Source organism: Tamandua tetradactyla, chromosome 10, assembly GCF_023851605.1.
Source record: "Tamandua tetradactyla isolate mTamTet1 chromosome 10, mTamTet1.pri, whole genome shotgun sequence".
Taxonomy (NCBI): Eukaryota; Metazoa; Chordata; class Mammalia; order Pilosa; family Myrmecophagidae; genus Tamandua; species Tamandua tetradactyla.
Genome location: NC_135336.1, coordinates 33,580,532 through 33,605,798, shown reverse-complemented (window position 1 = coordinate 33,605,798; position 25,267 = coordinate 33,580,532). Strand labels below are relative to the sequence as shown.

The 25,267-nt window shown below is 43.4% G+C and overlaps 1 protein-coding gene across 3 annotated transcripts in view; it reads left to right on the top strand.

The window, feature by feature from the left end:
• The window catches only part of BOC (BOC cell adhesion associated, oncogene regulated), a 79,320-nt gene that overhangs the window by 10,730 nt on the left and 43,323 nt on the right, over positions 1-25,267 (top strand). The window contains exon 1 of one of the 3 annotated variants that reach the window (XM_077118370.1): positions 15,007-17,038. The exons of the other annotated variants lie outside the window; for them this stretch is intronic. The gene's annotated coding sequence lies outside the window, so the exon portion shown is untranslated. Of the gene's footprint in view, positions 1-15,006; positions 17,039-25,267 lie in introns of those variants that run through there. 3 annotated transcript variants of the gene reach the window in all.

The window sequence follows — 25,267 nt, the reverse complement described above, 5'->3', positions numbered from 1 at the left end:
TTCTCTCTCTCATCTTCAACCTACAATTAGCAAATTATATTGGCTTTACCTTCAAAATATATCCAGAATTCTACAACTTGTCACCACTGTAGTCGTCCATCTGCATTTCGTACCTGGGTTATTGCCATAGTTCCCAAATGCTCTTCCCCACCTGTACCCTCCACTGCCCCCCTCCCCACCTCATAGTCCTTTCTTCAGAAGTCAGTGTCATATTTATGAGAAATAAGCCAAATAAGGTCACTTCTCTGCTAAGAGCACTCCAGTAACTTCCCATTTCTATCAGAGAATAATCCAACATCCTTCCAATGCCCTGAGCCCCACTCCATGCTGCTCTGAACCTCCTCTTCCCTGACCGCTCCCCCAGCCAGGTGTCCTCCTTGCTGCTCCTCAAAGTACCTGAGCAGTTTCCCTCCTCAGGGCGTTTGTACTTGCTTTGCCCCTTGCCCGGAAGGCTCACCCTCCAGATATCTGCACAGCTTTGCCCTTCGCTTCAGGTCAGCAAGGCTTCACCTTACCACCCTCTGTGGTCAGTTTCTCTCCCTTTAACTTAATTTATTTTTCTTCAGTATTATCTCCCTCTGACATGTATTTATTTGTGCTTTGTTTATTCCCTGCTTCCCTTCTAGAACGAAAGGTCTTTGAGATCAGAGGCTTTATTTTGTTCCTCACTGTTTCCCCAGGATGCTCAAAAAGTGTTTTACTATTCTGCAGACCTCTTCTGAATCTTAAAAGGATATGTAATAAGACTCTCAAACAAAATGAAATAATTATATGCAGATCTAATAAGAAAAATCCATTCTGGAGTGTATGTATATGGGCAAATGTAGGGGAGAGGCACCGAAAATTCTAATATTATGAGAGTGTCTGATTTAGAAAAGTCAGGAAACACTGTGCTGGGCTGCAGCTAAAAGGGCCCAGATCCTTCTCTCCTCTGCCTTCAGGAAAGTCCATGCATGTTCCATCTTTAAGGTGAACGTAAGGATGGATGTCCTCTCTGCCCCTTCCTCCTTCATCCATTTAAGAAGACTTTAGTGACCATCTGCTCTATGCCCAGCACTGTCCAAACCATGGCAAGGAGGTGCAGAGAAGCCCAGCTCCTCTCTGTCCCACAAGAGTTCATAGTCACCTTGTTCATTTGGAATTTCCTAAGGGTGCCTAGGCTGTCCGCTTGCTGCTTCCCCATTTTAGCAGTTACCTGTGGTGAGTTGAAGTTCTGTAGAATCTGGGACAAGAGGAATCTGGGCTGAATTTGAGAATTGTTCAGCTCCAGACACACATGAGGGCCTGGTGGGGCCCGGCCTGTGCTAGGCACGTGGGAAACAAAGATGGTCTCTGCTGTTGATGAATTTACTGGACATGGAAGTTCAAGGAACATTTTGAATGTCCACCAAGACAGGGAGGGATCTGACTTCAAATTGAAAATGTGTCTTTTCTGACTTGGTTCGCGATTTGTAAGCTAAGGAGGATTATACACAGGGCTGAAGATCCCAGGACGTCTTGTGCTGACAACAGAGGTGAAATACGTGCCTGAGAAATTGTACTCCCAAGATGCTTAAATCCAACATCTTAAGCATCTCAGGAAGCTGGGGAATGGCCTAAGTCTTCTCCTCCAGATTTAAATTTGGCCTTGTCTCCTTCCCTTCCCTATACACACATCCACCTGGGGAGCAAGGGGCTGAGGAAGGGGCAGGCAGTCTTGTGCCAAGACCCACCTGACCAGAGCCCTGGGTGTCTGCAGGGCGTCAGTTCTTTTATCACCTTTCACTGAACATGAACTGACCCTGGAGCTACTGAGAGTTTAACCCAGGCTGGTAAACTGTCAAGAGCTGCCTGTGTTTTGGTTCCACATCTGGAAGTATCAGCTGTGCAGACCTTCCCATCCCATTCCTAAATATAAAGACAGGAGTAACACATGGTGCTGTTTGCCTTCCTCCTCAGTGGTTTATTTTACTTCCTTTGGAACTGTGGACAGGCGGTGGTGAAGTGGGCTTCCCCTCGGCAGGCAGTACGCCTGCAAAATGACCTCTGCTGGTGCCCACAGGTCCCTCAGCCTTGGGGAGCAGCTTTCAGCCCTTCTCAGTTTCCAGTGGTATCTGAGTGAGCCCTGGGAGTGACTGAGAACTTGGGACCCGTTTTGTGGTCATGAGGGAGGAAGCTCAATCAGTTGTAAAAAGGTTGAGAACATTTTCCCTGCTAAGATGTACTTGTTTCTTGTGGGTCAGTGTCACAAGCTGGGATTCTTTGGGAGTTTGGTAGCAGTATCTGCAATATTCAGTGTACTCACCAGTCACTCTGAACAACAGGTTCTCTGAGAGATAGGTGGTGATGATGGTTTTTATAATGCGGGCAGAAGGAGGGAGCTCCTTCAACCCCACCTCAACTTTCAACCACAGTTAGAGGAAAGGAAAGTACTTGTGAATGTGGGGTTCAAGTTGATCATCTGATTGAACAGTTCCCAGGGCAGAGGAAAAGGGGGATTCTCGGTAGAGAGAGCTCCAACCCTGGAGAACAGGAGCTTAAATTTTGACCATGACTCCAATTGCTTCTTGTTTGGAATGAAGAGCTGAGGCCAGCTACCTTCTCATTCAGAGGGTTTGTGACCAGAAGTTTCAGAGTTTAGTATGAAGGAGAAATAGGACTCTTTGGAAAACCAGTTTTTGAACCATGCAGTTCCCATTCTGGTGAGCTGTGCTGGTTTGAAACTGTTATGTACCCCAGAAAAGTCATGTTCTTTTCATATGAATCCAGTCTTGTGGGGGTAGACCTACTGTATGATAGGATCTTTTGATTGAGTTGTTTCCATGGAGATGTGACCTCACCCATCCAAGGTAGGTCTTAATTAGTTTACTGGTGTCCTTAAAAGAGCCGGCACAGAGAGTAGACATAGACATTTCGGAAATGCAGAAGATGCCGAAAACCCCAAGAGATGCCAGAGGCTGAGAGACCTGTTTGAGATCAGAAGCCAGGAGCCTTCCCTGTCTTAAACCAAAAGACAATCATAGGATCTGACAAAGCATTTGCTTTTTTCTGATTAATGAGAAAAAAATCTCAGAAAAGCCTGATTTTATAGATAATTTGTGATGCGTTTTTATTTTTTTAAAGCACTTTTAGTGTAAGGAGTGGCATTCTGTGCAGTCGGGGCCACCCCAGAACATCCCAATGGTGTGGTTGCTTGTGTGGTTGCCTATTCGAGCGGGAGGCTCGGTGGGGGAGTGTGGGGTTGTGCAGACGTGGGGAACTTCAGCCAGTGTTGGTGGAAGGAAGTCCAGCAGTGAGATCTGGGCTTTCCCTAGTACTTCTTCTCTATAGCAATCTGTGGTGAGGGGCAGGGTCCCCATTGTATCCACCATCACCCTACTCCCATCCCCAAAGAAAGCCAGCTTCTTTGGTAGTAGAGCAAGGAGGCTCCTTAAAGGCTAAGTTCTACATACTTTGAAAGTGAGGAAGTAAAGAGGAACGGCATGTCCAATTGAGTTGGAATCTTAGGCAGGCGGAACTAATTTTCCCCACTCAGGAAATTAAGCAGAATGCCAGTGCTAACACCCTTGGCCCTGGTGGGAGAAAGGCACCTCGTTTGTTTGCATCTCCACCAAGATGAGACGCAAGCTGGGGTTGTCTCCCTCGAGTGAAAAATGCCACCCACTGAAGCTCATGATGTCCGTCGCAGTCTGCCTCTCTTCGTGGCTTAAGGTTTCACACTAAAGCTGCTTCTGGTTATCCAAATATGCAGCAATAAGCCTTGCCCCAGAACAGCCCCGTCAGTGCCTCTTCAGACATTTTCCACGTGTCCACAGACATGTTTGTAACAATTAAAGACTGGCCTTTCAGATGATCAATCAGCAGATATTTACCGAAGTTCTACCCAGCAGTGTGCTTACTGCCCTCAAAACACTTTTAACCTAGTTTCCGAATATTTCTCAAATCGAAACAAGAGGTCATTTCACATTGAATTGCATTGTCCACATTATCTCATTAGAAGAGTGCTACTCTCAGGGTATGTGCTCAATTGGCCACTATTATTATTTATTATTATTATGATTACTGCCATAGTTTGGCTTAAATTGAGCTGCTGATTTATAATTCTTTCCTAAGAGCCCATCTTCTTTTGGGAACTTGGCTATTTAAAGAGTTTTTTTAATTTAGGAGATGTTTGGAAGTTTTATTGGTAGAGAAATGGAGGCCCAGAGAGAAGCGATAGGTTCGGATGGCAAAGTGGTTTTCCTGGTGCTCCTCCCTTTGGACTCAGAGGCCGCCACACTTAGCTGTGAAAGCAAAAAGAAGCCAGCTGCCGTCGGGGGCTTGTTATTGGTGGGTCTGCTTATGGCTCTGGGGAAGGCAGGGTAGCTCCAGAAAGGAAGCAGAGGGCATGGTGGGCAGCCAGTTGGAGCCAGGGAGATAACCGCAGGGGTTGGGCTAATGAGTTAGACCCAGGGCACTGGGGAGCATGCGAAGGTTAAAGAGAGAGGATGTTTCCCTCTTTCTTCCCAGGCCCAGCACTCATTGAACCTGTGTGGCAGACTTTTCAGCTTAACTGAGAGGACATAGGGGTGGGGTGTAGGGGTCAGGGGATGTGTCTGGAAGCTGGTGCAGGATTGAGAAGGTCGGGAAGGACTTTGTTCTAGTCATCTTATTGGAAAAACAAGTTTTATTATTTTTAATTCAGAAACCCAAACGTACACAAAAACAGAAAGTATAGTTCCATGAACCCTGTGTTCCCATTACTCAGATCCAACATTTATTAAGACAAACAAAATTGTTTTTCTTAAATACTAATTTGTGTTCATTACTGTGCTCAGTGCTGGATGGGGACAAAAATGAATGTCACTTTTTTCCCTCCAAAAGAAGTGTGTTATCCAGTCTTCCTGCCCCTTCTGTCCCCTCCTAACAGTGGAGTAGAAAGGAAAGATCATTGGCCTAGGGGACTTGGGTTTGAGGATGAATTATTCCATGTAGCACTGAGCTAGTTCTCTTTTCTCCAACAGATGTTGAGCCCCTAGTGAAAGCTTGTATTTTATCTTTGTATTCCCAGGGCCTCGTATTTAATGGGGTTCAGCAAGTGTGTGTTGACTTGTAAGGCAAATGATTCCATGAGAGGACAGGGTTCAGTCTGGACAGGTTGTAGCAATGTTCGTGCTCAGCTCACCATTTTGGGTAGAAGGGGCCAGGGTGCATCATGGAGAACAGAGCTGAATGAAGGGGGCCTTGTCTGACCCCAGGGGGGTACCACCCAGTGTGGATGGCAGAGCCTGAAGAGGGCAGGATGAAGGGTTAATGTGATCCTTTTAGAGCACAGGGGCTACTAATTCTGCCCTGAAGGAGGAAGTCAGCAGTGAGATTGAGCAGGAGAGAGCTGAAGCTAGCTGAAGCAGAGCTGCCCTAACCGTTAGATTCAAGCATCTGCACACTGGGTGTGTTCAGACAGGATTCTGAAAATCCCAGCTCCAGACCTGTTTTTCTGGGTGGCCACAAGCAGCCTGCAAGCTGCCTGCTCCATTGGGCCCCACATGCCATTCCAAGTACTGTTTTATTCATGTAGGGTTGGCAAGAGAGGGGGAGCAAGGAACTGGGCTCTTCTGTGTGTGGGGAATGGAGTCTTTTTCCAGCCTCTGGAAGGTTCAGCTGCTCAGGGGCCGGGTGGGATGAGGGTCGGGTAGGGGTGTTGGAGGGAGTTAAGGGGGAAGCTACAAACGCTTCCCCTCACATCCCACCCTACTGACGGACTGGGAGCGCTCCGCGCTCTGACTTGTATCAGCAGACCTGCCCCCACCCCGTCCTTGCCTGGCATTTTACACTTTAAACTTCCAGCCCTACCCCCCCCCCCCCCATACATGCATGGTATGTATGAGTGTTTTAATTTTTATTCTTGGCAGAAGTTAAGACACAAAATGGATTTGGAAAGAGATGAAACCAGCCAGGGTATATGTTGGGCAGCAGACAGTTTCATTCCTGGAGTCGAAGGGGGAAAGGGACTGGGGCCAGGACCCAGGCTCTGAGGTGGGGGCAAGCTGTTTCCTCCCATACCCAGCTGCAAAGTGACTCCTTTAGGTTCTCAAACAGCAGGTTTCCAGTGGGACCAAATTGCATCACTGTCCTCTAGCTCGGTCTGGGTGTGGCCCCCTGAATTGCCAGGACCTGTTCAGCCTCTCCTGGTGGTATGTCACCTCCTTGAGACTGCTCTGATGCTATTGAGGGAATCACTGGGGGCATCTCAGGCTTTGATGTACAAGCACTGAAATTTGCATAACCTTGGAAAGGTTCTCTGTCTCCTGTCAACCCTTTCCCTGGTGCCACCCCTTCCTGCCCCCAGAGGTAATGTAATTGTGGCCCCAGTCAGCAGGCGTTCTAAGTGCTGGCCATGGCAATGGCCCAGGGACTTGTTTGAATGTCTTCTTTGCTGCCTTGATCCCCAGAGTAGATGCTTTTTGCAATGGTGGCCTTCTCTTGGGAGAAAAATATGAATTTCATGGTCTAGACAATATCTAAGAAAATCTGAGAGAAGCTTTCTGGGGGGACAAAATTATTCGTTAAAATATCTTAATGTTAAATGTGTGGAATGAAAAATGTTTATTCTAGCTTTTAAAATAACAGGAATTTCTTTAAAATAATATAGTAGGGAGCATGTTTTACACAAAACTCTCAATTTCAACCATTGCATCTGAAACAGACAGGGCATCTCTGGCAGACATTCTTTACCAAAACAACTCTGAAAATTCATGGCAGAGACACTTGTACAGTGTTCTCAGTCCTGGCTGCATATTACAGTTATGGGGAAAGGCCCACTCCAGAGTTTCTAATTTAATTTCACTGGGGTCTGACCCAGGCATTGGTGTGTTTTAAAATGCCCCTACTTGATTCTCATGTGCAGCCAGAATTGGGAAGCCCTGATCTAGTGCTTGTGTACTTGTGAGAGCAGAGGGAAGCTGAGAGTTGAGGTCTAGAAATGGGAAGAATTTTATTGATATAACTTGGAGCTTAGACTCAAACTACTGCATGTGGACACTGTAACGAATTGACTCATGCCCCCCACAGAGACATATGCTAGTCCTGAGCCCCTGTCCTGCAAATATGAATCTGTATATAAATAGAACCTTTGAGGATCCTACTAGTTAAAATGAGGCCACACTGAATCGCAGTGACCTTTAATCCAAGATGACTCGGTTCTTATAAGCAGAGGAAGTTTGGACACAGGAGTAGGAGACAGGCAGAGTCAGATGGCCAAGGGACAGAAGCAGAGATTAAGTTATGGACTGACAGGAGCTTCCACCAGAGCACTGAAGACCTCAGAGACTGCGTGAGCCTGCCGACACCTTGATTTTGAGTTCTGTACTCCAAAATGGTGAGACAATAAATGACTGTAGGTTAAGCCTGTGGTGCTTTGTTAAAGCAGCCTTAGCAAACTAAGACAGGCAGTCAGGGCTGACCCGAGCTATGGGTCTCTGTGTGCTGGGAGGAGCTCTCTAGGGTGCAGGTGTAACCTGTCTACAGGAATCAGAACCCAGAGAGCCTAGGAGAATCTGCCAGTCCAATCCCTCCGGAAAGGTTGCAGTACTCCAACTCAGGCTTGTTTTAATTTTTTCCTGCTTTTCTCAGTTCCGTTCTTGAAAACAATTCATTCTACAGCTCCTTGATGCAAAGGACATCAGGAGCAGCAGGCAGGAGAAGCAGACAGCCCTGACTTTGAATCCGTTACTTGAGCAAGTAACTTGATCTCTCCAAGCCTCAATTGCTGCATCTGTGTAATGGGACTAAGAAAATACCCTGCCTCATAGGGTTGTGAGATCTTAGACAGGATAATTTATGTACATTAGCTCATTGTCTCCCACATATTAACTCAATAAGCAGTCGAATAATTTTATTTATACCAAGATTGATGGTTTCTTCTGATTCTAAATATCTGCCTTAATCTCATATTGTGACCAAACCTGGGGTGTACTACATTCATTAAGTCTTAATGACTTTTAATTTACATTTACAAAACCAGTAAAACTAGGAAATTAGAAATTTGGCAGGAAGAAGGGCAGTCTTTTAGATGTTAATATGCCCTACATGATAATTTCAGCAAATTAAGTACTAGATGGTATATTAGACAATTTACTAAATAAAGTAATTTTGGATCTGCAAAGGTTAACAAAATATTAAATGTTTTTTCACTTTTTCTGAAATATTTGTCCTTATTCTTGGAAGCAGCAGAATCCTGGAATTAAAGATGATATCTTTACAAGCCAAAGGAGTTGAATTCTGTAGATTGACACAGAAAGCACTTTAGATGTGATAATGAGACAAAGAGCAACATTTTGTGATTCACAAGATTGTTGGAACCAATAGGGAAATGAGATCCCCCAGGCATATGGAAAACAAAATATCAGTGATGACATGATAATATTTGGGGATAAGTTTTTTTTTCCAGAATTGCATTTTTAATTACAAAAGTAATACTACATACCCTCTTTGCATATGTCTTAAGTGTTTGAAGTAAAGCATGTAAGTCCCCCATTTTTCAGAGATAAGAATGTGAAAATTTGTGTCTCTCCCAACCTTTCCTACACCAGTCCAAATAACTACACGCCACGTAATCATTTGTAATTTTTTAAGTAACAAAAATGAGATCATACTTTTTTAATGAAACTTATTTTATTATTTTATTTTTATTAGAGATTTTGTGGGCTTACAGAACAATCATGCATAAAGTAGAGGATTCTCTTCACCACTCTATTAATAACACCTTGCCTTGGTATGGAAAATTGTTATAACTATTACAACACATTTTTTATAATTGTATTATTAACTATAGTCCATGTTTCAATTAGCGATCTCTGTGTAGTGCAGTTCCATGGATTCCTAAAAAATTTTATTCTTTTACCATATGTGTGTGTGTGTGTGTGTGTGTGCTTATATGCATTCCCCTTTTAATCACATTCAGATATATAGTTCAGAGCCATTAGGGATCATACTACTGCAAGTTGCTTTTGGGATATTCTCCCGGAATCTCTTAGGCCACCATTTCTCCAAGTGTATTTGATGAAGTTCTCATCCCTAATGGTACTCTGAGAAAAGAGGGGAGTGTGGTCACATAAGTAAGTCCAAACCATTGGTTAAGTACGTTCGGTCTTCAGCGCATTCCCTGTACCTCTCTGAATGATTCACGATACATAACAGGGTATTAAAGCTCTGTAAAGTCTTGCAGCAAAGAAACCTGATTCTCCTTTCTTAGCATAGCATTTCCCTTAGCATAGCATTTCCCTAAATTACTTCTGCTAGCATATTTTAACATCTTGTAGCTTTTCGGAAGTCCCGTTCGAGGCCTTCCTCACTAACCTCCCCTTTGCCCGCCAGTCTGTAACCTGTGGAGTAGGTGGGAAGAAAGTTCATCTATTCATTTAACCAACAAATATTGGAGCTCCTACTATGTAACTGGCACAATCCTGAGCAAGATAGCAGCATCTCTGCGTTCAAGGACTTTCACTGTTACCTAATACATCGTGATGGTACTAGCCACACCCACGATGGATTTCTGTCTTGTGATGCACCTAGGAATGATGGAACCTCAGTCGGGGGACCCTTTTTGCAGTGGGTGGAGCCCAGGAGCTGGAGACTGGGATTATCCAATACCCCCTCGGCCCCCCTGCCCCTCCCACTTCAGCACGCCTCTCTAGCTCCCCATACTTTGCTTCTGCTGTAAACAGTGCAGCCTGATCCAGCTGGCAGAACTCCATGTGTTTGTTTCTCTGCATGTGCCAGCTTTGCGCCAAGGCCACTGGGATGCACAAGTTGGGGAGAGCTGGGGGTGGGGGCTACATCCTGCAAAAGGCAGGGACTGACTGACAGATTGTGACCACGCTTGAATTCCAAATTGCTATTTGTTTAAATTTTAGGTGGGTTAAAGAGCTTCGAGGAAGGGAAGATTGAGGGTGGGGTGGGGAGTTGAATGTGTACATTTAGGGGTCAGGGAGGTGGTGAAGAGAGCGGGTTTGTATGAGGTCAGATGGGAAAGAAAGTAAACTGTCATGATTCTAAAACACACTTGCCAGCTGGATCCGGGGTTGTTTGCTGTGTGAGGACTTGAGAATGTGTATAGGTCTGTCTGTCCGTTGTAGAGGTAGTGAGTGCACGTGCCCAGAGCAGGATGTGGGGAGAGCCTGAGCAGGGGTGTCTGGCCCCTGCAATATGACCTATTATTAAAGCTCTTGGACTGAAATACTAGGGCTGAATCTGCAGTAAGGTTCAGACAGAGAACATTCTTAAAAGTAAATCTGAAAAGAGTTATTCAGATGTAATGAGTGTGTCATTTATTGAATACTTAACCTTGTGCCAGTCGTTAACTCTGGGTGATTTACTGATGTAATTTATTTTCCTTCAGAATCCCTGTGTGAGATAGATTTTGTTATCCTATGCCAAGCTGGTTCCTCTTAAAGTTCAGGGTAAGAGTTTCTTGCTTGTAGGAATGTCTGGGAGGGTCATGGTCCACGTCACAGTTAGTCAGACATACGCTAACGACTGATAACTTCACGTCTCCCATCTTGGCTGTGACTTTGCCATTTCAGCCATTGTTAACCCAAGTCTGAGCTTTTCATTTGAATGCTTCAAAGTTCTTGTGAGCATGCATAAACAAGTTAGGGATTGGGATGTGTGTGTGTGTGTGTGTGTCCGTGGGTGTGCACACATGTGTGTGCTAGGAGGTGGAGGTGGTTTGCCTAGGATTGCCTGAATCAGCCCTGGAACTAGTCAGGTGAAGAGGAAGCGTCCGTCTCGATCACAGAACCTAAGTCTTATTTTTGAGTCATGTGGGGGTGTGGACGTGGATCTTGTACCAATGGTCACTTAATCGTGAGGAGGGGACATAGAAAATGATTGCAAGTGACAGCTTAATTGAACTCGCTGGTAATTATGTTGCTCAGCTAACAGTGTAAATCAAACTAAGTCTTTCCAATTCTCAAAGATCCCTAAATGCCCAGCTTCTCTTACTAAAAAAACATCTTCTTGTCTACATGGCTGCAAGTCTCTTTCCTCTCTGCTGTGACCTTTATCCTTTGTGTCTCAGGTCATTCGTTATTTGCCCATTCGACAGGTATAGACTGAATACCTAGAACTGTGTTAGATTTTGAAAATGCCCTTGGGGGTGAGATAATCACCATCTGTGATTATCTGGCCACACTGTACCAAAGGCTGAGGGGGGCATAAAGATAAACAAGGCACAGCCTCCTGCCTTCAAAGAGCTAAGAGCCCAGTTAACATTAAATTTTGACAACAGCTATTATATCAAAATTAAAATGCAGCATCATATCAAGAAAAAATCATATTCGAAAGGTGCACTGTGGATTTTACTACATGCAGTCAAGGAACCAGAAGCCCCAGCAAAGGCAGCAGGGAATAACAAAGGAAATGTGTACAAATATATGTACATTCATACCAACCCTCACTCATACCAACCTTCAGGCCCTGCTCAGTACTGAAGGTCAGACCTCCAATGTAGTACCTTTAAGAAATCCTAAAAGAGTTCCTCTTTTTATCATCCTTGTTGATTCCAGGCATATTCCTAGAGCATTCTTCATCGTACCTCAGTTAAGTAGGAGAAAGGCTCAGGACTAACAGAAGAAGCCAAAGTGGCATTGACCACTTAAGCCTCAGCTTTGCCACCTGCACTGCCATCTCTGTCACTGTATTGCAACTTATTTGTTTGTAAGCCTTCCTCCTGGACCCAGAGTAGGTACTCATTGAGCTGTAAAGACCTACCTCCGTGTTGTTTCCCAAGCCCAACTCTGTTTGGTCCATGCAGTTTGGATCTGATGAACCCCCAGTGGGTGCTCCTGCTGCAAGGCAGAGCTTGATCAGTGGGTGGTGGTGTGAGCATCTGGTCCTTTCTCCCTCCAGTATTTGGCTTGGAAGCCCTCTGTGGTTGTTGATCGGTGGAGAAGACAGGCACAACCCAGCTGTCATGTCTAAGCGTAGGGTGAGTGGGGGTGGGCATGCAAAGGAGGGGATGGAGAAGATTTTGAAGAGAAGTAGGCATCCAAGGGAAAGGCATTTCTGTCAATAGAGATTTCCTGGGCATCCACTCAACGTCAGGTAGTCTGCAGGCAGGGGTTAGCTATCATTTTAGTTCATTGTTCATGTGATTTGTTTGTGTGTGTGTATGGTCCTGGCTATTGGCTGAAGAAATGAGGTAGAAAAGAGCAGGTGGTTTTGTTGTAGTTTTATGCATTTTCTGAACGAGGTTGGAAGTGGGTTTCTTCTTTCTGGGTCTGGGTGTGGGGCTTGGGGGTCAGGATGGGATTTGGGGTATGTTTTCCTCTCTATAAACACTTCTTTGTAACTTCTTGTCCCAGACAGCCTACCGTTCGATGGGGATTTTTTTCTTCTTTCTCTCCAAACAAGTAGTGACATTGCAGTGAATTATAATTGTTATTGTCATTATCATCATAACGAACATGCAGAGAGAGGCAAGGTGGTGAGGGAGACAAGAAATTATTAGCTTAAATGATATTAAATGTTGACTAGTGTTGGGTGGAAATTGGGTGTTAGAAACTAAATCTGACCATAAAATTGGGGGCACTGTAGCTCTCCAAGGGTCCCCTATCCCACAGGGCTATTGAAACATAATCTAGATGTTTTGTTAGTTTTTTTGTTCAACAAAGAATATTTCTTGAACTTCTGACATGTGTATAGAGCAGCAAAGTCAGCCCATTGCTTAATTTTTCACAGTATATAAGGAAAGAGCCAAGAGATGATATCATGTGTGTCTAGAGTTGCTAAAATGCAACGTCTTTAAATCTTAAAGGACATTAATTTGAAAGCCCACCAGGTGGCAATATCACTGTATGAAATTAGATATCCAGCAAAGGGCTTTCAGTAGAAAAATTCCAGATAGCCTCCTCCCAAAATTGTTACATATTTGCTGTGTGCCAGGCTGCTTTCTCATGTTATCTCATTTACTCTTCTCAGCGGCTCGGCTAAGTAGGTATTATTCTCGTTTTCACATTTGTACTGAGCCTCGAAGAGATTGAATACCTTGCCCTAGTAAGAGTGGCAGAGCCCATATCCAAACCCAAGGCTCATGGTTTTTAATAGCTAATCCTGCTGAGTTCCAACAATGTTATTTAGTAGGGAAGCTATGTCTGTAAGTACGATTTTGAGTTGAGTCCTAAAATGCTTGCGTGACAAAGCATCAAGAAAGGGTTTTGACAACATCTCTCTTCATCACTAAAATGGGGACAGGGAAATCCCCGGGACCGTGAGGATTAAAAGTGATAATTATGTGAATAGGAGCTTAGTAAATAGTTTCTTTGTCACATCTCTGCTCTCATCCCACCTTCCCTCCCCAAGCTCTTTTTTCTTAATCTGTACACGTCTAAACCTTCTTTTCCTTTCTCATCTCTCCCTCTTTCTTCCCTTCTTCTCCCTGCCTCCTTCCACCCTTCAGCTCAAGGCCATGGTGGTATTGAGATAGTCACAGTATCATCCTATAGTCAATTCTCCTGCAGTCCAGTTGCTGTAGGAAACCTAAAGCCTCAAGCTTAGTTTGGTGTTTTGGGAGGGGAACAGATTAGAAGGAAAACAAAGAAGCTTCTCAAACGAAACCCCAAGCCATAGGAACATCTGGGTGGCACTGTCTTCTGTCAGGCAGCCTGGCCCTCTCCTCCAGGACTGTCCCCACTGATCTGGGATCATTTCATTTAGGAAAATAAAGGCCACAGAGTCATTTTTTTTTAAACTAAGGGGTTTATCTGGGTGTGTGTGTTTTTCTACCACGAATAACAGTGTGTCTCTCTCTAGGCATCCCTTTTAACACGTTCATGGGGTAGATTCAAATTCCTTCTCAATCTCAAATTTTTTGGATTCACAAATCATTGAACGAATCCCTATGATGTACTAAGGCTTTTCTTTTTCTAGGTGCTAGGATTACCAAGATAAATAGACACATCGCTGCCTTCAAGAAGTATATAGTCAGGGGTTGTAGGGAAGAGGAAAGAGGCACATATGGGCAGATATATGATCAAAACCTCTAAGACAATGTGGAAAGGATCATGATAGGTATACAAAATGTAGGGGAAACTGGAATGAGGAAGAGTCGTAGAAGGTTTCTTACAAAACGTGAAGTTTGGGGTATGTTTTGATGGATAATTAGGAGTTCCTTAGGTGGAATAAAGGAAGAAGGGAAAGGTGGTTCAGGTAGAGGAAACAGCATGTGCAACCAAGGTTGACTGAGTCCAGTTATAAAGAACCTAGAAGGTTAAGGGATGGAGTTTGAACCTTCATTGAACTGACTCAGTTGGGGAACTATCAAAGGTGGGACCATTTCTTTGTTTGAACTGATCTCAAAAGGGAAAAAATGAAATCACCTAGAATTCCTCTACGTTTTCAAATCAAATGCTTTTATTTTTTCATTTTCCCTTCCAGGCCTCACCCAAATGCTCACGTGCTTTTTACAAAATTGGATCTATACTGTTTTTCCTTAAAATATTTAAGAGATTTTGCATGTAGCTACTTGATCTTTATAGTTTTCATAGTAGTCCATCAATTATTATGCCACAGTTTACTTAAAGTATCATGGTAGAGTGAAAAGAACTAAAGGGTTTTAGCATCAGGCAGATAGGGCCCAAATCCTGACTCTGTGATAATCAGTCTGTGTGCTGCTAGACAAAATATTTAATTTCTCTGAGCCTTGGTTTTCCTTTCTGTAAAATGAGATGCTCATGCACCTTCCTTGCAGGGCCATTGCGAGAAGGATAGAAAATTAGATGAATTTTGGAAGGTACCTGGCTTATAGGAGGTGCTTGCTCAATGAGTGGTAGCTGCCCATTTATTATCTTTGTTTGGTTGAGCTTGATGTTCTAGAAAGATGGCAGGTGACAATGTGGAGGCTGATTAGATGGAGAAAGGGGAGAGCCAGGGAGAAAGTTTGAGAGCTCTAGACCTGCACTGTCTAATACAGTCAGTAGCCACTAGCACATGTGGCTTTTGAACACTTGAAATGCAGCTACTCCAAATTGAGATGTGCTGCAAAATACACTCTGGTTTTAGAAGACTTAGTTTAAAACAAAATGCAAAAACATGCCATTAATAATGTTTACATTGATTGCATGTTGAAATGATAATATTCTAGGCAGATTATGATAAATGAAAATATTAAGATTAATTTCACCTGGTTTTTAAATGTAGCTGCTAGAAAACTTAAACTTATGTAGATGGCTTGCATTATATTTCTCTTGGCTGGTGCTGCTTGTGTCAGACTTAGAGTCCATAAGATAATCAGATACTGAGGTCGGGAATCAGGGAGAGTCAAGGATGAGTACAAGATTGAGAGCTGAGTGGGTAGTAAAACTTTTCATGGTTTAGGGGAAGAGTAGATGAGTTTGAGTTCTATAAGCTGGTCATAATGGGTGTCTTCTGGACAGTGAAAATAAAGGCAAGGGTTTGGTTGAGACTGGAATAGCTTCACTGTTCCTGCTTCTCTGATTAGAAGGCCATCCTGGCTCCCATTACGTCCTCTCAATGCCTATATTCCTTGTGCAAGGAGATTTCTGTCCACCCCTATATGTTCACAGCCAACATGGCTTGCATGCACTTGCCACGAGGGTCAGAACATACTTGGTGGAAGGGCTCCTGACGTGGAAGCTCACTGACCAGGATGCTCATGGCAGGAAGGCTGAGAAGAGCTTAGCTTCTCCAAGACCGATTGGCCATGGACCTGCAGGCATCCCCACTGCCCTTTGTAACAGATACATCATGCTGGAATCAAAACAGCCCAGAATATAGGGCTACAAGGAAGAAAAAAAGTACTAAGAGAGAAAGATTTCTCCTGCAGGGAGGGGCAGTGCTCTCACAGTCCTGGGAGACCCCGCTTTCTTGTATGTCTTCACCTGCTCTGGCTTCTGCAAGATTTGGAAGTCATCAGGGAGGTGGTATTGCCTTTACGCCTCCCTAATGGATAGAGGTGGCTATGCTGCTGAGGGTGGTTGCTGGGTAGCATTTCTGATGACCAAATGCTTTTAAGGTTTTAGAGCAAGAATTGAAATTGTACGCAATTCTCTGCAGGGCAGATGGGATATAGGGACTTGGGTTAAGCTAGGAAACCACAGATAGATTCATGTTGCATCTTGTGTGATAAGAGCAAAGAAAGTGGAAGATAACAAATTTGGAAGGCAAAAACAAAAGCATGAAACCAGTGCAGTATCTACCTTGGTTTAGGCAATTTTATCTGACTTAGCTGACTTAGCCTACCTGATTTTGGGCAAGAGGAGGTGAGTAACCAAACCCTGTAGGACACTCACATCACTGTGGCAGGAGTTTCGCTGCACCTTTTCCAGGAGCTGTTTGCTTCTTCTGCTAAAGCCGTTTCCCCCTACTCCAGCCCCAACTGTGGTTGTCAATTGAGTTTCAAGTTTCAGCAATAGTAAGACTATAGGAACATATCTATTCATTCACTGAGCAGCCATTTATCATGCTCTTTCTATGTGCCAGACACCATAGGATTAAAATTTCAACCACGGGAGAGTATGTGAAAGTTCTTATAGTTTTTCTTTGCTTTTATTCTCTATCTTGATTTTAAGTTTATGATTTTTACAGTCACAAAATAAACAGCTTTATGTTGCACAATTTAGGAAACCGACTCCTTATTCTTTGAAGAATTCTGTCATGTGTCTGTCCTTTAGTTTTTCTGAGCAGTGAAGAGAAACATACTATCCATCATTCCCATTCCATGCTCTACTCCCCTACCTTGCTTTTAGGCCTGGGGGAAGATCAACTCAGACCTCAGGGGCTTCATGTCTCACAGCTAGCAGAAGTGACAAGGCCTAACACCCACAGCTCAGGTCTTTAGTGCTAAGAGGCCCATTATGCTCTTAAATTGGCTGTAGATGCCAGGACTCGCTCTCTCACCCAGCCAGGCTAGCCAGAGGAGAAAGTGGACCAGAACCCACAGGCTGGTAGGTCTTTTTTCCTTGCAGGGATTTATTTCTAAAGTGATTTCATACCTTTGCAACACCTTTCAAGGCAATCATGGAGAGCTGGGAGTTGGCCGCAGGCCTGGCACCCTGGGGAGGTAAGTGTCACTGCCTTTAATGGCCTTAAATTGGTTAAGATTGGAGATGCTGAGAAGAGGGGTGGGGGTAGGGGGCAGTCAGGAGAGAGTTTCAGAGATAATTAGGTATAGGTGGCTGGCTAAATAAGAAGGTTTACAACCCACAAGGCCCTGATGGGTGTCCTCTTCTAGGTTCAGACCCCCAAAGACCACCCTCATCTCCATCCACCTGCTCTTTCACATGTGCATACTCAAGTGTGCACACACTTGTGTAGACACACACAATACCACGTGCTCCTTCCTCTGTGTAAGTATTGCACCCCACTTTCCCTTTTGGTCTCCTGGGAGCTCCCACTTCTCAACTCTCCCCACAACTGCAACCCTTCCCCTCCTCCAATATCATCATCACCTTTCTCACTCCTAACCCCGAAGTCCAGCCTTTTGGCCACCCCGGCCTCTCCAAATTAGAGCTCTCTGAGGACATGGTCCCTTTGAAAGAAAGAAAGAAAGAAAAGGGGAGAAAAACCAGAAAGAAAGTGAGAAACAGAAGAATGAAACTGGCCTGTAGGGCAGTGGTGCCTTGAGCTATCTCACTGCATTACAATGAATATGGACTCTATTAAGCTCTGTTCTGCCTGTTAGTGTTTCCCAGGGCAACCCAGCCCCCATATGGCAAGCATGCAGCAGATTAGGGGAGGCCCCCGGGCCTCATTGAAGGCCAGAGGGCTTGACTGGCAGTTGAACCCCTCCCCCACCTCCCCCTACTCCTCACACTTGACACTGCCTGTGTTTATCTAAAGCAAGGATGGGGGCATTGGAAGGGTTTTGTGGCAACTCTGAGAGAAGGGAGAGGAGGCAGGGGGGAGGAAGGGAGGTGGAAGGAGGAAAGAGGATGGAATTGGGTAGAAGAGGGGATTGGAAAGGAGGGAAAGCTTCATAAATATTCAAGAGGAGTGTTGAATGGAGAGAGAGAGAAATAAAGCAGATGGAATTCGTGTTAAAGAACAGCACAATCACCCTGTTTTGAGCCCTCCAAAAACAAAAACAAAAAAAAAAAAGAAAGAAAAGGGGGCGGCCTTCTAGGAGTGTAGGAGCTGCATTATCCAATTAGCAGGGTTGTCAAATTGGATTTATTTGGAATAGGGGTAGGGGACTTGAGGAGGGAATGTAGAAGAAAGGAAGTAGCTCTCTCTCTCTCTCTCTTTATTTTTAAAAATATCTTTAAAGAAATGAGGCCACTTTCAGGAAGGGGTATATGTGGCGAAGAAATGAGCCTCCCCTGTAGTTTTCAGCATCGGCCTGAGTTAAGTTTTTCCTCAAATGGTGAAGGTGGGAGAGGAGTAAATGTGTTTTACCAGTGGGCAAATCAAAACGTAAGACCTTCCCTTTACTCAGAAGCCAGATGTGCCGTCTCTCTGTGAGAGACACCTCCTTTTCTTTCCCCTCACTTTGATGACGAGGGGTGTCACACCTGCCTGAGTGGAAATAGGCACTGTCCGTGTTAACAGTTTGTTATGAATTTTGGGTTCGGTGAGAAAGAATGAGGTTTTACTATTCTCCCCAAATTACCACTTTTAACCATATTCCCTTTGCTTATTCAGTACCACTGTCTATTTTGTTCATTTCAAACCTTTTTTCCTGGCCTTCCATAGCATGACCTAATCTCAATTTCCTCTCTTGCCTGCCCCTTTTCCTTCTTCTAGGATACTTGTCCCCAAAGTGGAGTGCAAGCTCCCCAGGGGAAATAGACAAAATTCCTTTCGGGCACTGAAAGAAAATATTAGCAACTCTCGTAATTAATGTTGATTTTCATCTAAAAAGGGCTCGGAAAAGACATGCGGCTTTCAAAGTATTCAATACAGGGATGGACGGTGGTGCCTCAGTTCCCGTCAGGCTTCCTGTGACACCTCAGCGCCCCAGGGACCGCCTCCACGTGGGGACCTCACTCATTTGTTCCTTCACTCACCAGTTCCCCTGCTCAAGGTTAAGTGGATTTACAGATTACATTATTTAGTTTTAACTAAATTAACTCTCACAAAAGGACAAGTGGCTTAAGGAGATCCCTGTAAAGAAACAGTGTTTGAAGAGAATGCTGATAATCCACATACATGCAAACAGGAAGAAAACAGCCCAGCCGACCCTTTGCAAGCTATACTAGAGAGTAAGAAGGAGAATAGGATCACATCTGAGGAAAAGTCAATAAAATAATTGACACTCAAGCATACTATTTAAGAGAGATTATGTCTTCATCATTAATGATAAGCCCCGACCTAAGTGTACTTTCTGTCTTAAGGTCTTAGCTAATGATGTTATAAAACAATCATGATTAACAAGTCATTAAAACAGGGCATTTCATTTTTGCCTCATCTTTTAAAATATTCTGTTTTTCTTATTTACCCTATCCGTCTGTCTATCTATTTATCTTTGGATTATCTGGCAGGTTCTTCTGTTTATTTATTTATTTTTATTAGAGAAGTTGTAGGTTTACAGAACAATCATGCATAAAATACAAGATTACCATATACCATGCATAGACATTTTATAATTTTATACTGTACCTATTTTAGTTCAGTAGTACATGCATTTATAAGGAAATGCACATGTATTAGGGGTATTCGCCCATAATATTCTACTCACAAGGGAGCAAGATCAAAGAAGTTTCAAGATAAGCATTCTGTCTTAGCCAAGTTGCCTGAAGCACCACCCTCCAAACAGGAAAACTGCTTTTCCACGGGGCCCATGCTTATCTTCTTGCAGAACCTTCCTCCTTACATTTGCATCTCTCAGAAGGCCCACTCTCAAACCCTATATCCAAAAAACCTTTCCCAAAGACGTGAAATTGAAAAAAGAGCTCTTCCCTTTGCTCTTATCTGTCCTTTCCCCTTTATTACTGATTGGTGATGAGTTTAGCTATAAAGAACACTAAAATGTTATATAAAGTAATCCCAAAATTTCAGAGGTTTTGTGCAATGGGAGCTTATTGCTCCTCGTGTCACAGGCTGAGCTGCGCTCTCCCGTCGTATAGCTAAGCCTTCTGGAACATGGGATCTTCAAGCTCACCAGGACAGATGGAAGAGGCTCCCTAGCACTTCCAACCTTGCCCCAAAGTGACCCATTACATCTTATTAGCTGAACTAGTCTCATGGCCCTAAACTAACTGCAGAGGACGCTGGGAAATGAAGAGAACCTAATGGATATTTGCTGAGCAATAGCTGACATTTGAGCCAAAAATGGCTTTAAGCTCTTCAGGACTGAACTCTATTTTCTAGTACTCAGAGTTCCTTGCATATTGCCTTGTATGTGGTAGAGCGCAGTGACTTTGCTTCTTCCCAATATTATAATACTTTAAAAATCACAGTACACATAGCTCTTAATACAAGAAATATACAAAATCTAGGAAAAGATGAAGGTAAAATTGATTTAGAGGCTGGCTAGGGCATGGCTTATACTTAAGAAGATTAAAACATTGTTATGTTAGTCTCCCTTGTTTGACATCTGTGGTTCTGGGTAGATTTTCCCAATATTAGTCTAGAGCTATGCCGTCCAACGTGGGAAATACTCTCTGTATGCAGCTCTTGAAATTAAAATGAAATGAAATAAAGAATTTTTCATCCACACAAGACATATTTCAAATATCCGATAGCCTACGTAGCTAGTGGCTACTGTTTTGGACTACATAGGTAGAAATCAATTCCATCCATCATTGCAGTAAGTTCTGTTGGGCAGCACTGCTCTGGAAGATAAATCGAAGGGATTTTGTCCTAAACAGTAGGAAAGTGTTCTATTTAGGACGGAAATAGTAAAAGGATTGAAAAGGATTACACAGGAAGTCACTGTTACAGATAATGATCCAGTTAACAATTTTATGCATAAGAAAGTAAATTTAGAAATATTCTAAAATTAGTTCTAAAGTCAACAAACAGTTGGGTAATATGGCTCCAGAAACACTTTTGCTGGGAAGCAGTGGTGAGCTAGTGGGAAGAGCACTGGAGGACCCAAAAGACCTGATTTGTGGCCCCAAATCTCATTCAGTGAGCTGTGAGACCTTCAGCAGATCACTTAGCGTCTCTGAGCCTTGCTTTCCTTGTTTATAACACTCTATATGTTAGGCAGAATTCTAGGCTGTTATTCTGTTTTCTCTGAGACTCCCCCTAATTCAAATTGTTTCTCTTTAAGTAGGTCTGTGTACATCTTTTTTTTTTTTTCAGCCTTGACTCTTTTTTTGTTTTGTGTTTGCAATCTTTTATTGCTTTGCTATGTAAGATTATCTTTCCAACAAGCTCTGCTCTTTTCCTGCCTCGACTATGGCCAAACTTGAAAAGCTTTGATTCTCTAGGCTTACTGCACATGTTCCCATATCTTGGAGATGTGTGGTTGAAAGCATATACTTGAAAAAAATTTCTGGTCTCCACTTATCACCCAAGTTGTGCATATCTTTTTAAGTAAAAATAACCTTTAAAAAATTTCCTTCTCTTAAGACTATCTAAAGTCACATTTTCAGCCTTCTGAGAATTGTACTTGATCTTAGCCAAAAGGCCTAGAAGCGATAGCCCTTTGAGAATTAAATTCAGTTATTTCTCTAATATTTCCCCCGTTTCCCTCTCTGTGGCACGATGAGCATTCTTCTGCTAGGAGCAAAGTTTTCTCTGCTTGCATAAATAACTGGGACATTATTTTTTTCTCAAACCCAAGTGTCTCAGGTATATTTTACTCTAAGTTTCAGATAATATATGAAAATGGGAACTTATAAAAAAAAATGGAATTTGGGGAAGGAGTAATTATTTTCTCCATGCAGCTAAGCCAGCCCATTTCAGTCAGTGGAACAAAAGACTTAGATCTTGGTCTCACCATTAGATGAATGTTTTTTAAAAAGTCTCTTCAGGATGTCGGCCAAATAACTCTCCCTCCTATCCAGCCCATCTGGAGTGTGAATTGTATTTGAGTTCATTGAAGCTTCCCTTCCTGGCACAGGTAGAGGGACTGCAGCGCAGCGCTCAGGGAAGAGCCCTGACCTGGTGCTGGGGTCTCGCTCCTTTTCTGGTCCCCTGGGAGGAGGCGGGCTTGGCCTTCCCCTGCCAATGATTGACTCTCAGTTGTTTGTAACTTTCTCAAAAAATACTCTGAGGCTACAATTTCTCATGCTTGCTCTCAACTCCAGAAGTGTGTTTTATTGTTGTTGTTTTTGGAAAGTTTCAGAAACGTCTTTTTTGGAGGAGATTGTTTCATTGGGAATATGTATGTCAGCGGTTCAACTTCTCAGACACATTTGCTTTTCTTTTATTTTTCCTTCCAAAAGGCAAGTACCTACACCTCAATGTGGAATTCGTGGCAAGAGCTCATTTTTTCTTTGCTTTTGACTTTTTAAAAAACATTCTCCTACTTTTCCAAGAAAATGCATAGAAACTAAGAAGCATCTACTTTCTTTTTTTCTCATCCAAATATATGGCATACTGCTTGCCCAGAAAAATAACAGACCTAACTGGTGCCATCACCCAGCTTTGAAATTGGACCTTGTTCACTTCACATTGGAACAAAATTACAATGTAGTTAGATACTCCAATTTAGACCTTAGTAGCTTTTCTATTTTTTATTTTATTTTTTAAATCTTTAAAGCAAAGTTCTCACTTACCTAAATCTTTCAAATTGTCTTTCCAGACCAACCTTACTAGCTATCTTGCTCCAGGAAGTCACTCAATTTCCCCAGCTCCTAAATAAAATTTATCATACCTCCAATGACCACATAGCTCCCATTTTTTTCTTTTTCTTTCTCTCTCTCTCTTTTTTTTTTTGCGGGGGTGGGGGTCACAGTTCTGCTCTTATGTGAATTCTACCACCCATGTCCTGTTTTGAGGTCATTAAAATAGTACCTGCTTGCAATTCTGTTGTGGGGACTAATGAGTTAACTCCTCTCTCCCTCTTAGGATACCTGCTTCCTCTTGCCCCTTCTCCCTCCCTAGCTACATTCTTTTCTCCTTGTTGCTTTTGTAAAAGCAGGTTGATGGCTGGCAGCAGTAGTGGGATCTGTTTCCATTTTGAAGCTTATAAATTACTGAGGTGCAGGAGTAATAGGAATTGTTTGGCTGATTCTCGTTAAGCAGGAGGGGGTCTGGGCTGAATTTCCTCAGTAAAACCTTTGTCAACTTTACAACCCAAACACCTCTGTAGCCGCCCTGTGCTCAGATAACTGCTCTCTTGTCCCTCTCTCTAGGTCTTCTGCTCTTTTCTTTTTGCCTTTTATTACTTTGTATTCACTCTCTGTCTCCCTCCCTTTTTCTCTTCCTTCCTTCCTTCCTCCGTTCTTCCCTCTTTGCAGAATGTTTTGCCCTTTCAGCACATTTGTCAGACGGGGAATGAACAGTTGTTATCAATCTCTTAAACAAGTGGGGAAACTGGGGCAGGCTAGGAACAGGCTAGTTCCCCAAAATCAAAGGACTGAGAACATAAAGTGTTCTCCATAAATACATTTTTTTTTTAACTGGGGAAAAGTAAATTAGAGAACTAAAATGAGAACTGGAAAATTGAAGACACCAAATCTTGCTTTTTGGTTTTGGTTTGGAAACATATTAACAGATTTTTTTCTCTGGAAATCACTGTTAAAATTCCTTACTGTTCTACATCACCCTTATTCCAGCTGTGTTTGTTAAGCACCTGTTGGGTGCACAGGTCTGACAGAAAAGGTTGGGAAAGCAGGAATAATATTGTGGCTGAAGACACAAAACCTTGGAGTCTGCCCAAGCTGGGTTTCTATCCAGGCCTACAGTGATGTGACCATGGTCGTTATTTAAGCTTCTGGAATACAATTTCTTCACCTGTAAATCGGAGATAAGAGTTCCCACCTTGTAGGGTTGAGGTGGAAATGAAAAGAGCTGTGCAAAGAGCTTAGTGGTGTCCCTGTTCGTAGTAGCGGGCAGTCCCCGTGTCCCTCACCATCCCTGCCCTTGTTCACTTTGCCAATAGCATTGCAACTTTGAGTTACTGAATTGTCTGAAAAAAGAACAAAAGCTCTCTCCCTACACAGACAGGAAATTATTTTAACTTGTCAGGAAAGAACATTGGAAAAACTTCTTTTTAAAGTTTCTTCCAAATTCCATTTAGAAAATGTGCTGTTTCCTCTCTCGGAGCAGTTCAGGAGCCTTGCAGGTCGTCTGATATAGAAGTCATAAAGCAAAGGAAGGGAATAAAAACCAAGGGGGAGGGCAGGCCACGGTGGCTCAGCAGGCAGAATTCTCACCTGCCATGCCAGAGACCCGGGTTCGATTCCCGGTGCCTGCCCATGCCAAAAAGAAAAAAAAAATCAAGGGGGAAAGCACTCTTTCTTGGAAGATATATTTTGTGCAGCAGCATGAGGCTGCTGTCCTTCTAGTCTCTGTGTAGGTTCTAGAGCAGCTGCTTTCTGAACTGAGTGGATATGGCCCCTCAGCAACAGGTGGAAAGCAAAAGGGCCAAAGGGCCTTGGAGGAGGAGGCGAATCCCAGGCACTACCTAGTAGAGATGAAGATTCTTGAACCCCAGTTTTCAGTCCCCCAGGCCTGAAGTGCTGGGAGTTGAAAGGCTCATGCCCGGCTCTTATGGCAGCAGGTATAGGCAGCCAGAACATCGGAGACCGGCAAGTAGAACACATCTCTTACTTGGAAAGCTTTATTACTTCCCAGTGTATTTCAGTGGTGACTGGAGGTCTTGAGAAAGGTCACTGGTTAGGTAAATCAGTCCAGAAGAATTGATATTCTGAATATTTGACACACTCTTGGAAATATCCTATCAATATTGCCACCTGCACATGATTCAGGAGGGTTTATCCTCTGCCAGATCATTTGCATATCACCTTAAATCTTATCTGCAGTTCATTCTAATGCTTCTTTGCCTAATAAGGATCTTGGTACACCATATTTGCCTAATTTTATAAATATGTCACTGAAAAGCATGGATAATAAAAGGAAAATCTTGGTTTGGGCTGTGCTAGAAATGTGTGTGTTCGTGTATACACTTGTCCTAATGTGATTCCGATGAATCGTTTAAGGGTGGTAGCTTAAGGGAAGCACGAAGTAATAATACTGTGCAAGGGAGGAGTCAGAGTTCTAGACGGGTGTTAAGAGGGTGGCTGAGAACTGAGCTGTGTATTCAGGCAGCTAGAGGTGCAGTGCAAGCTAAAACCCCAAAGGAATATATCCTTTCCCTGTTTGGGTTAGAGATGCAACCAAACAATAGTCAAGAACGCAGGTGGTTGAGAGACGTGAATGCCAGTGAGTGAAG